Raw genomic sequence first — 17772 nt, 5'->3', positions numbered from 1 at the left:
CAATCCCTGAATGGTCAGTTATCTCTGTGAAACAGGTTTTCCACTATATCCAGGGCCATCTCCAACCATCCTGATCTATATCTTGACACTGGATCTAGATGGCTCTACAGTAGAGATTGGTGACTTTGCAGTCTTCCTCAATTCAGTCCAATTTATTTATATGTCATAATATCATCTTCCTGATATCATGGTCCCCTTCCAGAATGAAGAAGACAAAAGGCACAGAGCCTTAGCAGTCAGTGGTTTAGGATCTTAGCACTGTATTCCTTGCAAGAGAGATTTTTTTTTTTTTTTGGAGAAGGGGTGACAAGGGGGAGAGGTGTGAGATCTAGACCTGTATTATATCACTGGTGCTGACAACTCTAAGAATTTAAATGCCTTCTGCTTAATGGATACTTTTAAAAATTGTCATTTATTATGAATTTAAACAAATATGAAATAGACTGAGCATTTGCATATACATAAGAACATTGTATACGAATTTTCAGCTTTCTATTATACACACCTTGGTAGATACAGATCAGCATATAGTTTTGAAAGTTATGTTGCTTATCTGGATTTCTTTCTGGCCTTCTTTCTATCCTCCCTCCCTCCCTCCCTTCCTTCCTTCCTTCTTTTTTTCCTTCCTTCCTTCTTTCCTTCTCTTCCTTTTCTTTCCTTTCCTTTCTTCTCTACTTCTTTTATTGTCTTTCTTTCTTCCCTCTCTCTCTCACTCTTTTTCCTTTATTTCTTTATAATTTCATTACTTACTACTTTCCTTCCTTCTCTCTTTCCCTTCCCTTTCATTTTTTCTTTCTTCTTCCCTTCCTATACTTCCTGTTTCCTTCCTTCTTTCCTGCCTTTCTTCCTTCCGTCTCTCCTTTCCCCTTTTCTTCCTTTTTTCTCCCCTTTTCATTCTCTACATCTTTTATTCTCTTTCTTTATTTCCTCTCCCTCTTTTTTATTTCTTTATAATTTCATTCCTTACTCCTTTCTTTCCTTCTATCTTTCTCTTTTCTTTCCCTTCCATTTTTCTTCCTCCCTCCCTTTCTCTACTTCCCCTTTATTCTTTCCTTCCTTCCTTCCTTCCTTTCTGCCTTCCTGCCTTCCTGTCTTCCTTTCTTCCCTTCTCCTTTCCTTCCTTCTTTGTGATCAATCAGCAGTCCTGAGGCAGTCTTGTTACTTGAAGCATAGTGCCTCAGTTTGTGTTCTGAGTCGTGCCATAAAGTTCCTCAGGTAGAAAATATATCAAAGCTCTAGGTAGTGATGATTCCCATTCCATCTACATGAAGGTCTCTTGATGCCTTGTAAAGAGAGTCAGAGATACAGGATTCTTATCTGAACGCTGCCACTTACTATCTGTGTGAGTTGAATTAAGTCATTTAGAAGGGCTCTGATCTTACTTTCTGTTCCAGAATCTATTAAATGACCTCTTTGAGATTTTTCAGTCCTTCCTTCCTTCCTTCCTTCCTTCCTTCCTTCCTTCCTTCCTTCCTTCCTTTCTTCCTTCCTTCCTTCCTTCTTCCTTCCTTCCTTCCTCCTTCTTCCCCCCTTTCTCTTTTTTTCTTTTTCTCTATCATCTTTGTCTCTCTCCCCCCCCCCCCATCCTCATATTCCTTCTCAAATGAGGAAAAAAGGACAAAAAATGCCTCTTGTTACAAGCATACGTACTCAGGCAAAACAAATTTCCACATTGGCTATATCTGAAAATGGATTTCTTGTTCTGCATTTTGAGTCCATAGCATGCTACAAGATGGGTAGCTATGTACTCAATGGCTCCTTGGAAATTAACCAGCCAATCAAAATGCATTCTACTTAGCCCAGGGATAGCTAATACCCAGGCAGCTTTTGTAGTCCTGAGCAGCTCATGAAAGGCATTTAGGGGAATGGTGAGTTGGTCCTCTGAAATCTTTGACTTTAGAGAATTAGAATGTGAACTATTTCACATAGCATCCTATTCAGAAAACCCTATTGCCTGTTATACTAGGTCCAGGCTGAGAACAGACACTTAAGGCCTTTCATAGTCTAGCTTCATTTTACTTATCCTACTTTATCTTCCATTACTACCTAACATGTATCCTTTACTGTAATCTGGTTTATCTACCTCTCAAATAAGTCATGCTTGTTTTATTCTTACCTTCTGAGCAGTACCTTGTAATAATATATATGTGTATATATATATTTAGAGCCCAAAGTGATCTTAGAGGTCATCTAATCTAGCATACTCATTTTATAGAGGAGAAAATGGAAGCTCAAAGTGATTAAAGAATATCCTAGGTCTGAAGTCAAAAGACTCCTTCCTGAGTTTAAATCTGGTCTCTGACATTTCCTAAATGTATGATATTAACCCTGTTTGTTTTAGTCTCCTTATCTGTAAAATAAGCTGGAGAAAAAAATGGCAAGCCTCTGACAAGAATAATTCCAATGGGGTCACAAAAAGTTAGATACGATCGAAATGACTGAAAAATAAATGGCCACGTGCAATAAGTGGCATAAGTGAGATTTGAATCCAAGTCCTCTAATTTGTAATCTAATACTAATTCCACTGAATCTTCCTCTTCCTCATACTGTTTTTTTTCCCAGTGAAAATATGTAAACATATTTGTAGCATTTGGTATTTATTACAACTAACCATCTTTTGGGGTTTGCATCGAGTCTTTCATATTCTCTTGTGTTGTGCTGGGTAAATGCTTAACCACCAACTCTCTGTATGCAGAAACATTAAAAAATTTAATCTGTATTATCAACATTTTCTCTCTAATTTTCTTAAGTCTAAACAATTTGCAAGACAATAAATCAAGCTCTAATTTGTAGGTTTTTCAATTTCCAGGGGTTAAATGCTTATGCTGAAAACTTAACAGTCAGCTCAAGAGCTGATTCAAACTAGCTTCAATATACCTCTTATCTTTTCCATGAAGTCTAGACCAATATCAGCTACATTCCTTTCTCTGATCTTTTATATATCTTGATTGAACCATGTTATCTATGACTTAAATGTATATATTTTCAGTCATTTTTCAGTTGTATTTAACTCTTCATGATTCCATCCAAGGTTTTCTTGGCAAGGATATCAGAGTAGTTTGTCATTTCCTTCTCCAGCTTTTTTTGAGATGAGGAAACTGAAGGAAACAGAGTGAAGCAAACTTGCCCAGAGTCACCCATTCAGCAAGTATGTGAGACCCACAATTCTGTCCTTTCTGCCTCCATAGTTTTGGGAAAAGGATAAAAACTTCAGTTGAAGCTTCAGATACATTGTTCTCAATTGATTTGAGGACACTTGTCAATGTCAGTTCCTGTACAGAACACTGGGCAGCTAAGTGGTACGGTGGATTCCCTGAGCCTGGAATTGGGAAGATAGGAGTTCAAATGTGACTTCAGACAATTATTAACTGTGTGACTCTGGGCAAGTCACTTAAAGTATTTACCGCAGTTCCTCATCTTAAAATGGAAACATATCAGATAAGAAAATGGTAAATTATTCCAGTATCCTTGTTAAGAAAACTCTATGGGATCAAAAAGAGTTGGATACAACTGGAATGATTGAAAAACAAATATAAATCAAAACTCTGCTTTAGTCCCTATGCTGCTTATTTTCACAGGCTCCCAGAGAGCAGATGATTATTACCTTGACCACTTCCCCTAAACAACACAAAAATGCTATATACCCTGAGGTTAAATGCCTCAGCGAACTAGGGGGAATTCATATAAGGGAGGAAACCCAAAATGTTCCTAAACTGTTCTGATCATGTTGCTTTGGTATATCTGAAATCCCAACAATTTCTTGAATTGGACCATCTGAAGATGAGCCAATGCTACTGAAGGTTACCTCAGTCTTGTGGACTTGTATCTTGTAGATGTTATGTAATATTATTGTTCTGTAAGAAATGACCAACAGGATGATTTCAGAAAGGCCTGAAGAGATTTGCATGAATTGATGCTGAGTGAAATAAACAGGACCAGAAGATCATTATATACTTCAACAACAATACTATATGATGATCAATTCTGATGAACGTGGCCCTCTTCAACAATGAGATGAAACTAATCAGCTCCAATAGAACAGTAATGAATTGAACCAGCTAAACCCAGCGAAAGAACTCTGGGAAATTAATGTGGACCACTACATAGAATTCACAATCTCTATATTTTTGTCCACCTGCATTTTTGATTTCCTTCACAGGTTAATTGTACATTATTTCAAAGTCCGATTCTTCTTGCGCAACAAAATAAACTATGGATATGTATACATATATTGTATTTAACATTTACTTTAACATATTTAACATGTATTGGTCTACCTGCCATCTGGGGGAGGGGATGGGGGGAAGGAGGGAAAAAAGTGGAACAAAAGGTTTTGCAATTGTCTGCTGAAAAATTACCCATGCATCTATCTTGTAAATAAAAAGCTATAATAATAAAAAAAAAAAAAAAACGAAAAAAATGTCTTGTGGGTCAATACCATACTCCAACTGTGCTGGCTTGATTTATAGGTGTCATTGCCCCTTCTTTCTTGTGTAATGAGCAAAGGTCTGATTAACTCACATCTCTTTCTACTGACTTTTTTTTTTAATTAAAGCTTTTTATTTTCAAAACATATGCATGGATAATTTTTCAATATTGATCCTTGCAAAATCTTGTGCTCCAAATTTTCCCCTTTTTCTCCCCGTGCCCTCCCCTAGATGGCAAGTAATCCAATATATGTAAAACATGTTATAAATATATGTCAAATCCAATATATGTATACATATTTATATAATTATCTTGCTGCACAAGAAAAATCAGATCAAAAAGGAAAAAAATGAGAAAAAAATAAAATGCAAGCAAACAACAACAAAAAGAGTGAAAATACTATGTTGTGATCTAGTATCACACTCCTTTTTCTGAGTGTAGATGGCTCTCTCTTCATCACAAGAGCATTGGAATTGGCCTCAATCTTCTCATTGTTGAAGAGAACTACGTCCATCAGAATTGATCCTCATATAGTCTTGTTGTTGCTGTGAATAATGATCTCCTGATTCTCTGCTCATTTTACTTAGCATCTGTTCATATAAGTCTCTCCAGGCCTTCCTGAAATCATTCTGTTGGTCATTTCCTACAGAAAAATAATAACCCTCATATAACACAATTTACTCAGCCATTCTCTAGCTAATGGGCATCCATTCAATTTCCAGTTTCTTGCCACTACAAAAAGGGCTACCACAAACATTTTTGCACATACAGGTCCCTTTCTCTCCTTTAAGATCTCTTTCAGATACAAGCACAGTAGAAACATTGCTAGGTCAAAGGGTATGCACAGTTTGATAACTTTTGGGGCATAATTCCAGATTGCTCTCCAGAATGATTGCATCAACTCATAACTTCACCAACAATGTATCAATGTCCCAGTTTTCCCACATCCTCCAACATTGTCATTATCTTTTCCTGCCATTTTAGCCAATCTGACAGGTGTATAGTGGTACCTTAGAATTTTCTTTATTTGCATTTCTTTGATCAATAGTGATTTAGAGCAACTTTTCATGTGACTAGAAATGGTTTCAATATCTTAATCTGAAAATTGTCTGTTTATATCCTTTGAAATTTATCAATTAAATAATGCCTTGAATTCTTATAAATTTAAATCAATTCTCTATATATTTTAGAAATGAGCCTTTATCAGAACCCTTGAATGTTAAAATATTTTCCCTCTATTGACAACTTTTTGGACTGAATTCTTAGGTTTTACAAGTCACTAATAACTTTAAAAAATTTCAATATACTGTCCAGGGTATTTGTCAAGACTAGTTAGGGCTTGAACCTTATCTATACAAAGACACATTCAAGACCAATCCAGTGCGGATTAATTAAATTTCTATCACGTGAAAAATATCATGCTACATGCTAGGGATACAAAGATATGCTATGCTATGATCATAGACAAGAGATTTAAAGTTGGAAGGGATCTTAGAGATCATGTAGTCCAACCCCTTCATGTTATTAAGGGGGAAACTGAGGCAGACAGAGGTTAAGTGACTTGTTGAGGCTCATGCAACTACTAAGTGGCAGAGGTGAATTTTGAATGTAGATCCTCTAACTTCAAATCTGGTATTTTTTCATGTATATGGCTCAGTAGAGAATAGTGCCAAATCTGAAGTCAAATGAGATCTGAGTTCAAATTTGACCTCAGAACTAACCAACTTCTGTCTCAGTTTCCTCATCTCTAAAATGGGAATAATAATAGCATATACCTCTCATTTGCTGTAAAGATCAAATGAGATATTTAGAAAATGCTTAACACAATGCCTGACACAAAGCAAGTGCTATATAAATGTTCACTATTATTATTAAAATGAGATAGTTGTAGAGTGCTTTGCAAACTTAAAAGCATTATACAAATGCTAATTGTATTGTTTCATTGATGAGCATTGGCACTGATGTTGCTGGAATTGGTTTCTGATACTCAGTGCAAAATAATAATAGTCAGCATTTATAGAATAGTTTAAGATTTGCAAAACCTACATTAACTTCTCTGATGCTCACAAGAGTCTTGTGAATAGTAGGTATTATCAGTATTATTATCCTCATTTTACAAATGAGGAAACTAATTAAGGCTCTGAGAATTGAATAGACTTGCCGGGGTCAAATAGTTAGTTAGAAATAGGATTCAAAAACACTTTCTCAGTAATCAAGGTATTAATGGTTCTGTTCATTTTTTCTCTTTAACTGAACAATCATGGTTGATCTTTGGTAGAAATCAGCCATCCTTCCACAGGTGAAAAATTTTGTACCAAGGTCATTGAATCTTAGGGTTTAGTGCTTTTCTTAAGCATTGGCGGATGCCCATGCTTTTGGTGAGGAGGTTCTACTTTGCAGGGAGGGAGAGAATTACGTTGATAGTAAAGTCCATGAATGATCCTTTCCTTGCTGACAGTCCCTCTTAGCTCAATCAATCAGTTAAGCCTACTGTTGATGACAGTGGGTACAACGGAAAGGGCACTGAATTTGGAGTTGAAGATCTAGGTTTAAGTCCTGCATTTGCTGCAGATTGCTTGTATCACTTTGGAGGAGTCATTTAAGCCCTCTGGATTTCAGCTCTATCTGTAAAATGGCAGACTTTATTTTATGATAACTCTGAGTTTGTCTGAGATCCCAATTCTAAATTTAAGATACCATGACCATAAATTCAGCATTCAGGATCCTCTTTGTCAGTCAGTGACCTGAATGATGTAGCCATTTTCCATTCTGGAGGTAGCCAAGGTGAGAAGGAACTATCCATAGCTGTAATTTATCCAGAGTTTGAGAGTTGGAAGGAACCACTAAGTGGTTAGATGCCACTGAATCTTACTCATATAGGAAATTGGAATCCCTTGTATAACATGTCTGATAAGTGATCATCCTCTAACCTCTGCCTGAAGATCATTGAGGAGACTGAACCTACCGCTTTGTCATGTCATGCAGGGAATGTCACTTTTGGATAGCTAATTGGTAGAAGCCTAAATTTGCCTCATGGCTTCTTCTTCCCATTTTCCTGGTTCTTCCCTCTAAGGTTAAAGAAAGCAAAATTAATCTCTTCCTCAGGTGCTTGAAGACCATTATCATCTCCCTTCCCTTCTCCCAGATGAACGATGTTTCCTAAACAATCTTCATATAACATGACTCAAATCCCCTCAGCATTCTGTTTACTCTCCTTGGGATACTTTCCAAATTATCAGTTTATGTTTTATACTGTAAAGACCAGAACTAAATATTGTATTCCAGATGTGTGGTTTGGTGTGGGGTGTGTGTGTGTGTGTGTGTGTGTGTGTGTGTGTGTGTGTATGAGTGTGTTGGGGGAAGCAATATGAAAAAGTCTGGAAAATAGATTTCAGAAAGGTTATAAATGCTAAAGAGAGAGGTTGGTTTGTATTCTATCATAGTAGTGATGGGGAGCCACAGGAGCTTCATGAACAGAGCAGTGACAGACATGTGCTTTAGGGGTATCATTTTGGCAGCTAGACATTTCCCAATACCCCTACTTAAAGATCCACAAGTACAATCAACTCATGAACATGACAAATTATGGGAAAATCTTTCTCTTAGGCTCAGACTTTCCCTTTTTTCTTTTTGATATCAGGTAATTCTGTGGATACTTACTAGGCTTGGGATTGTTGTCTTCGCTTGTTCCTTGTAATCTCATTCAACTTGTTGTTGGCTGTATTCTCCTGCTTTGTGAATACACTTGTTGTTTCTGACTCCTTTCCCAGATCATATATTAAGACAATCTGATACATTATCTCTTTCTATTCATATGACACATTCTCACCTCTAGTCCTCCTTATGGACTGCAGTGCTTCCACCAGACACCATAGAGGACTTTTAACTCAACTATTTATAGGGGTCTTGCCCATTGTATGCTGGTAAATGTTTAACATATGTCTTTCTGAAAGTAGGAGTCGGGGGAGGATTTGTATGTATGACATACTTTTTAAAAATTATAGCTTTTTATTGACAGAACATAATTTTTATAACATTGTCCTTGCACTCACTTCTGTTCCAACTTTTCCTTTCCCTCCCTCCACCTCCTCCCCTAGATGGCAGGCAGTCTTATACATGTTAAACATGTTAAAGTCTATCCTAGATACAATATATGTGTGCAGATCCATACAGTTCTCTTGTTGCACAAGAAGAATTGGATTCAGAAGGTAAAAATAACCGGGGAAGAAAAATAAAAATAAAAGTAGTCCACATTCATTTCCCAGTGTTCCTTGTCTGGGTGTAGCTGATTCTGTCCATCATTGATCAGTTGGAACTGAATTGGATCTTCTCTTTGTCGAAGAAATCCACTTCCATCAGAATACATCCTCATACAGTATTATTGTTGAAGTGTATAATGATCTCCTGGTTCTGCTCATTTCACTCAGCATCAGTTCATGTAAGTCTCTCTAAGCCTCTCTGTATTCATCCTGCTGGTATGACATACTTTTTAAGTTTAATCTTCATTACTAACATTTTTTCCATCTCCTTAAGTCTAGTCAATCAACAAAACTATAAGCCAGGCCCTGATTTGTAATAATTACGGCTTTTGGGGGGTATAAGTGCTCACATAGGAAATTTGACAATCAGCTCACTGGTAAAAGCTGGCTCTAACACATCCAATCCTGCTCCTTATCCCAATGTAAGCAGTATCAGCATAGGACAAAAGCTGGGGATAGAGATAGAAGGGAATGAAGGAGTATTCATGCAAAAAAGATTATACTCACTTGAGATTTCCACTTAGTCATGGTTATAGAAGACTTAATATTGTTAGCTGACTACCACATGGTACTTGCATTGGAGATTGCTGAAGCTACTATACCAAAGAGACTGGGCTCCAGCCCTTCATTATCAGATGGATAACTGGACCTAGATGTCCATAAATCACTTAATCTAATATTCCAAATAGTACTCAAATTTCTCCCAAAACTTATTCTTCCTAACCTCCCTATTTCAGTTCAGAATACCACAATCTTTAAAGTTTATAATCAATCAACAAACACTTCTTATACGCCTGTTATGTGCTAGGTATTAGCGTAAGTCACTATTAATTCTTCATTCTCTTTTAGTCTCTGCTCTTCCCCCATATCCAGTTGCCAAGTATGGCCAAGTATGTCTACCTCTTTCAAGTTTGTCTCCTTCTCTCTACCCCACTATATTTCATGAGGCAGCTGGTATTATAGTGGAAAGGATCATGGGCCTAGAATCAATTGTAAAGGCCTTGGGTCCAAGGGTGTTAAGTGACTTGCCTAAAATCACACAGATTACAGTGGTAAGTGGTGAAGCTTCTATTAGAATCCATTGTCTCAATTGAAATACACTTTAAAAACTTTTTTTCTTGTTTTTTTTTTTTTTTTGTGTGTGTGTGTGTATGTGTGCATGTATGTGTCTATGTTGATATTTTCTTTTATAATATGGCTAATGTGTAAATAGATTTTGCATGACTTTACTTATATAACTGATTTATTACTTGCCTTCTCAAGGGTAGATAGAGTAGGTAGAATTTGGAACTCAAAATTGAAAAAAAAAGTTAAATTTTTATTATATAATTGTCAAATACTTAATAAAATAAATAAAAATAGCTTTAAAAAAAAAGAACCCATTGTCATTGGCTCCAAATTTAATACTCTTTCCTCCAACTACTTTCTTCGGATGGAAGTCATTACTACTAAAGGCAGGTACGTAGCATATTGATATGCTTTAAGTCATAAAGATCTGGGTTCCATTTGACTAACATGTCACTTAACTTCTGTCTGCCTCAGTTTCCTCATCTGTAAAGTAGAGATAACAATAGTACCTATCACTTAAGATTGTGTAAGGAGAAAATGAGCTATTTGTAAAATCCTTTGCAAATTTTAAAGCATTATATAAATGCTTTTATTATTTTTGTTCTTTGGTCATAACTGGCTCTTTATGAGCCACTTGGGGGTTTCTTGGCAAAGATATTGGAATGGTTTACAGTTTCCTTCTCCATCTCATTTTACATGAGGAAAGAAGCAATCAGGGGTAAGTGATTTGCCCAGGGTCACACAGGTAGAAAGTATCTGAAGCCGAGTTTGAATTCAGAAAGTAGTCTTCCTGATTCCAAGCTCAACATTCTATCCACTGTGCCACTTAGCTGCCCCAGCTATTATTATTACTTTGAATAAGAAGAATGAATGATTCCGAAGTTTACAGCACTATTCCAAGAATAAGTCATTTACAAGTTCTTTTCTAACACTAAAATTCTATTTATAAATGACACACCATGTACCCTCAAAAAATATACACAGACTGTGGACTACACTCTGTGACAATCTCCATAACTAAAGTCAAAATGCGTGCCTTGTTGAGGAAGCACATCTTTTTAGGTGCAGGCTATTAAACCATGACCTAAATGGTTTGAACTGACTTTTATATAGAATTGGAGAGGATACGCAGTTTTTCCACGGAGATAGGATTTAAGGAGGCAGACAGAATGCTGAGGTAGGTTGAGTGATGGACTGGAAGTCAAGAAGCCTGAGTTCCTATGCTGGTTCTGCTACTCAATCATAATAACTGCTGGCATTTAGAAAACAGGCATTATCTCATTTCATCCTCATAAATCACCTTGATAGGTGTGGATATCATTGAAACTTACTGTCTTAAAAAGCTCACTGGGTCACTAAGAGCTTGGGTAATTTGCTAGTGGTAGTACAAATAGTATGTGTCAAAGGCAGATCTGGAATCCTGGTCTTCCTGATTCCAAGACCAGGCACCCTTCTATATATTATACCCAGCCTCTCACAGACATTATCATATCTATATTTTATCTCTCTCAGTTCCTTGATTTCATTCTAGTCAGGAACTTCTGAAGAAGAAGCTCCCTCTTATACACTGATTCTAAGTCTATTTGGCAACTAACTAATAGTCACAGTGACCTGGGACAATGAAAATGGGTAACTTGCCCAGTTACACAGTCAGGCAGAGGGTGCCAGTATTAATGGGGCACACCCTGGGAATGGCATCACTGGAAGGGTCAATGATAATGTTGCCCCCAGGGCTCAGTACCTGATGAGTCTCTTCTCTCAATGAATATCTATTTACCCAGTATGTATCAGAGAAAGGACCTGAAATCACTTTTTCTGAACTCAGAAAAATTAGCTCTCTATTCAGTATGTCAGATTAACTCATCCATTCTAGTCCAAGACTTTTTTTTTTCTCAAAATTAAAATTTTATTATCATGGAGAACTCCCAGTGTGGAAACTTTGCAATTTATAGTCTTTGAAGCACTAAGAGGGTCATTAATTCACCTAGGATCACATGGCCAATTAGAGGACTTGCCTGTCTCAATTGTCCTGATTTCCAGACCAGCTTTCTATTCACTAAATCTTGTTCAGTTTTTTTTTTTTTTTAGTCATGTCCAACTCTTCATTATCTCATTTGGGGTTTTCTTGGCAGAGATAATGGAGTGGTTTGCCATTTCCTTCTCCGGTTTATTTTCCAGATGAGGGAAAATGGCTTGCTCACCATCATACAGCTAGTAAGTATATGAGGTCCGACTTGAATTCAGGAAGATGAATCTTCCCAACTCTAGGTATTGCACCCTATCCACTGTGCCATCACCTGGTTGTTTTTTCACTAAATTTTACTGCCTCCCATAATACCTCAGTAACATTGTACCATACCATATCATATATCTTCCATTCCATTTTATTTCATTGCATCATTATATTACTGTCCCCCACATTTTCTAGATGAGAAAACAGAGACTGACAAAAGTTCATCAATTTGCTCAGAGTAGAACAGCAAGTAAGAATTAGAGGTAGGATTCAAACTCAGAGATCTCTCTCCTACCTTCCATTAGGGTATTGTCAGTTTTTTTCTCCTCATCAAACTGTGCTTGTGTAACTTTAAGCAAATCTCTTACCTTTTCTGAGTCTCAGGGAGATGCATTAGATGATTTGTAAGGCCTTTCCTTATCTCAATTCTTTGATCCTATTTCGATCCTCACCCTAAGAACTATATAGCAGCCTGGAACCTATCTTCCCAGCCCCACCCTGCTCCCCTATGCCAAAGATATAATCACTTGGTATTAACTGAACAAATATTAGGTATGTCGCTTGTCTCAAGAAATGTCAATCTGAAATAAAAATGTGCCTCTTTTCTTAACACCATTCACCCTAATAGACTCCTGAGTTGAGCTGGCTGTCAGCAAACTATGCCATCCTATTGGTTTAATGATGAGGGTTACATAAGATCTCTGTTTCCATGACTTTCTACACCCCCATTCCCTACCCCCCACCCCTCTGCACTAGCTCTTACAGAATGGCACATTATGCTTTCCCCAAATAAGCAAGAATTTGAGAAACACCCCACGGCCACACAGTTTCATTGCTTAAACTTGCAGCTGACTCATTTACCCCTTGATCACTGAGCCCTTCTTTACCAGTGCCATTAATTACACCCATCACTCATTTCTATAACACCACACTTGACTTGTCCTGTTTTTATGGACCCTGACTTGTGAAACAGGCATTCAATGACGTTCTCTCTCTGAGTTTTTCAACTCTAGCAGACAGTAGAGTAGGAATTGGAGGTTGTGTTTTTTCACAATATTCTAGCCCTGTGTTGCCAGACCTCTGGCTATTCCTGCTTGAGATACAGTTTTGGCCATCTGTTACTACTATGACAGAAAGAATATGACTGGTGCCTGCTTCTTTGATGAGTGACCAAATATGTTCCCCATTTTTATCCTCAAAGGTAGATGTTCTAAAAAAATATAATCCTCCATTTCAAAATGGGGTCATATTTAAAAATAATTCCATCTGGTTAAATTTAGGGCACTGAAAACATATCCAAGAATATTATAAGAATGTCCCATGAGGACATTTCCATTTGATTGTGAATCAGCTGTGTGTTCATTCATTTTCAGCCCTATTCTTTCTCCCTTTTGACAGAATCATAGAACACTGGCACTCATATAGTCCTACCCTCCATTTTATAAATAAAGAAATTTGAGACTTGGAAAAGTTGAGTTAAACTACTGGCATTTATTACACTAGTCTCTCAATCCTATTTCTCTCACTTAACCCAACAAACCCATCACCCTTCAAGACTGAATCAACTTTGGTACCCCACTTCATCAGCACTCTCAGTACCCTTTGCTCCTCTGGATGGAAAGCTAGAGGCAAAAAATAACTCCTTCCAAAGCCTCCATTTGAAGAAAGCTTCAAGGACAGCCATTCACTTTCTTTCTTTTCTTTTTTTTTTTTTAATAACTTTTTTATTGACAGAACCCATGCCAGGATAATTTTTTTACAACATTACTCATTTCTGTTCTGATTTTTCCCCTCCCTCCCTCCCCCAGATGGCAAGCAGTCCTATACATGTTAAATATGTCACAGTATATCCTAGATACAATATATGTGTGCAGAACAGAACAGTTCTCTTATTGCACAGGGCGAATTGGATTCAGAAGGTATAAATAACCCGGGAAGAAAAACAAAAATGCAAACAGTTTACATTCATTTTCCAGTGTTCTTTCTTTGGGTGTACCAGCCATTCACTTTCCACCAGCTTGCTCACTTTGGACTAGACTGAACGCACAAGGGTATCCTTCTTCCTCAGCCCTCCCCCATGCATCAACTTGTATATTTGCTTCTCCCATTAGATTGAGGGCAGGGACTGTTTTTTTTTTTTTTTTTTCATCTTTGTGTCCTTAGTACTTAGAATATAGTAAGTGCTTCATAAATGCTTAATCATTGATAAGTTATATATTTTACCAGCTAAAGAAGTCTGTTGCCTAACACAGAAATAATGAACAAAATGTTGGTGATTTCCTACAATCACCTCTTCCTGTGTCAACTTGGCTTTCCCTGGGTCCATGGCAGCCCTAACTATCTTTCTTCCTTTATATTGCACTCTGGTCAGTTTTGACCACATCCTTACTCTTGCCCAACCAATTTGCCATGTCTGCCACAAATAGAGATATCACAGCAGCACAACTCCCTAGACTCTGGGTTCATTGCAATCTAGTTTGATTGCTACTTTGCTCTCTTTGAAATTACTTCAAGAAGCCTGCAGGCTTTGGGTTCTCAACTTGAATGTAAGATTTTCTTGGTGGGTACAACACAGGATGCTTTATCAAAGAATGGACAGAGGAAGAGAGAGAAAGAGAAGCGTCAATTTGGCTATTTGCTATCATTGTTGGTAAAAAGGCATGAAGATGATGAGATTAGGGTAGCTGTGGGCTAGCTGTCTGGATAAGAGAGTAGAGGAATATTTGCAGAATTTTCCTCTTCTTCCTCCTCCTTTTTTTCCCTCCTCCTCCTTTTTCTCTTCCTTCTTCTTTGAATTTCTTCTGAATCCACAGTTTAAAATGCTTGCAACCAGTGAATCAGGTCAGAGCTCAGTATTGGGAATAGAGAGAACTCAAACTATCTTAAATAGTAATAATGATACTATATAACACCTTGTAATTTTATAGCACTGTTAGTTCCAGGAGGAGTTTGAGGAATACAGTATAAGATCTGTGATCCATGATAACATTTTGATTTTTTTTTCTTAAATCTGTTACTGAATATGTTTCTAATGCTAGTTATCACAGTTTGGATCACAGGAATTAAAACACACCTGGGTTCTACTGCCTTGAGTTATGTGATCTTTAAGTAGATCATTTGATATCTTAAGACTCAGTTTCCTTATCTATAACATCAGGATAATACTTGGATCAGAGGAGTTAGGGTTGTAAGTCAAAGACTGTTTAATCCAAGCCTTTCATTTTCAGATATGAGAAAAACTGGGGCTTAGAGAGGGGAAGTTTTTTGCCCTAAAATTTTTACTTACCTAACAGGGTTGCTGGGAGGAAATCTTTTTATAAATCTAATAATGGCATATAAAGGTGATATAGTAGAATTATTATTAGAAGTTTTAAGGCTGTAAGCTCTAACTGGTTCTGGAGAGAAAGGTACTAATCCATTTTCAGTTGTGAGAACTTATTTATACCTTTGGAAATAGGCAAAGATTACAAAATTGGGGCTTGATTTTTTCTTTTGTTGACTATCTTAAGAAAATGATGGGGAGAAAATGTTAATAATTTAAATGAAGCCTAAACTTCATGTGTGTCATGTGTACATTCTCCCCATCTCCCTCATTCCCCACAAAAGATAGTAGTAAAGCATTTACCAGCATCTTCCTAGCTCTAAGGAGCCTTTGATATGACCATATTCTGTAGAATTTGGGACAGTACTAGAGAACCTAGTTCTCCTGTCTATTAGAGTTAAGGATCTTTTTCATTTATGTGGATAATTGAGAGATGACTATGATATTGTATCTTCATTGAGTAAATGAAAATCTGGATCATCTTTGTTTCATTGCTCCAAGTAAACAAGAAAAGCTCATGTTTTTCCTGGAAGCTGATATTCTGGACTCACTGAGAAGGAGGGTGGAGTGCTATATTAAGCGGCAAGTTTAACTACAATAGGGTCGTTTGGTTGCCTAAAGTAGCAGTGGCTACTAAATCATTTCTAATCCTCCAAACCCCATATTATGCTCTCTAGTCTTATTCCTGTATAGATATATGAGAAAAGTATGGGGACTGGGGATGAAAAGAGGCAGAGACAAGATGAAATCATTTCTGGGTTTGCTTCGAAGTTCCTAAACTGGGTTCTTTAAGAGTCGCTTCAGGGTTGAGGCCTTTCCCAAAGGTAACTCAGCTTCAAGTCCTTGCTGCTTCTTGGAAAAAGGTAAAGAATACTGTACCGGTCTCCAAGTGCTATTCCTCCTCTCTAATTCCTACTACAAGCCCCAGTAGTTTCTGGCAGGGAGAGCCATCCTCTTCCAGTGATCCTTGAGATTGAAAATGTCTTTGTCTAGGGTACTTTCTTTCCTCCATATACATACCTGGATGGATTAAATTTATTTGGTTCTATTTAAACCATGCCTTTAGGGAAAGGACTTCAAAAAAGCACTTGGGCTTTGAGCTGTACAGAATTTGTGAGAGAAAGAACTGCCTCTTAATATACCATTCTGCAGGAATGAACTGTTGTCTTGCCTCCTCAACTTATGCAGGCCTCTGTAAAAAGTGAAGTAGCAGTGTTTAGGGATTGGGATATTGTCAAGTCACTCCAGCAAGCAGGAGTGACCGACCTTTCTGCAGGGCCTTCCACAACTGCGAACTGAGCTAGAAGGAGAATTTTCCAAGTTGTTAGGGGAGAACTCCAAGAATCCCTGCCCCTCCACCCCTTAAAATACACACACAATCTCAGTTGCTCTGGCAGCAGCTCCCTCTAGCCGATGACCTCATGCTTAAAGATCCCAATATAGCTTCCCCCCACCCAGTCCACACCCAACACCCATGTGGCTGGGAAAGGGGAAGGGGAGAGGAGAAAAGGGATAGGTTGTTGGATGAGCTTGGCTGCCATTTGTCGTTACAGTTACATAATACTCGGGTGGGAGAAAGGAAGCAATCTCTATCAGTTCCTTTCCCCCGGCATCTCCCTGATAAATTTTTTAATTGTCTCTCTAAAATGTAGTAACCTACAGTAAGTTTCCCCTTTGAAAAGAACCTAGGAAAGGACCTCAAACCTGGCTCGCAGACGAGACATTTGTCTGATGAGCCTATTAAAAAAATATCCTCGGCCTGGGAGTCCAAGAAATCTCTAAAGGAAATGGGGCACGGAGTGTAGAGCCAGGTTACACACCTGGGCATACCCGCTCCGGCTCTCTCTAACTTCGGGACCATACACGGAGGTTTTTTTAGCGGAGAGTTTGCCAGCGAGGGGAGATGTTTTAACCCGTTAGTGGCTTTTCATCTTCCTACTCCGCCTATTTCGCAGCCTGCTTTGGCTCAGAGTTTGGGTGCAGCAGCTTCCCCCGCAGAGTAGGAGGAGGAGAAGGAGAAGAAGGAGGAGGGGGAAGAGGAGGAGGATGAGAAGGAGGAGGCCGGGCGGAGGAGGAGGAGACTGGGAAGAGGAGGAGGTAGAGGAGGAGATCGGGAGGAGAGGGTTTAGGTTTTGAACCAATACTAACCCAGCCTGGGCTGCCTCCTTTTTCAGTCCCCTCCTCCCTTACACCACGTTACACAGTCATGGCGTGTGAGGAGGGGCGGACTCCAGCGGCTGCACCCCATGCACTCCCTCCCCTTCCCAGGCGCTGCCCCCAGCCCCTCTCTCCTAGGCAACCTCCCTTCCTAGCCTCCTTCCGAGGGCCTGAGACCCCTCCCTAGAGATCTACATTTTCTACGACGTCTGGAGCCTCGGCCACCCTCCCCCCATCTTCCTCCTCGCTCAGAGAAGGGATGCGCTTGCCCTGAGTCTTTTAGCCCGCTGCCTTTTCCTGGGAGC

Source organism: Antechinus flavipes, chromosome 4, assembly GCF_016432865.1.
Source record: "Antechinus flavipes isolate AdamAnt ecotype Samford, QLD, Australia chromosome 4, AdamAnt_v2, whole genome shotgun sequence".
NCBI lineage: Eukaryota > Metazoa > Chordata > Mammalia > Dasyuromorphia > Dasyuridae > Antechinus > Antechinus flavipes.
The sequence above is the reverse complement of the archived record's forward strand: the minus strand, read 5'-3'. Positions refer to the sequence as shown.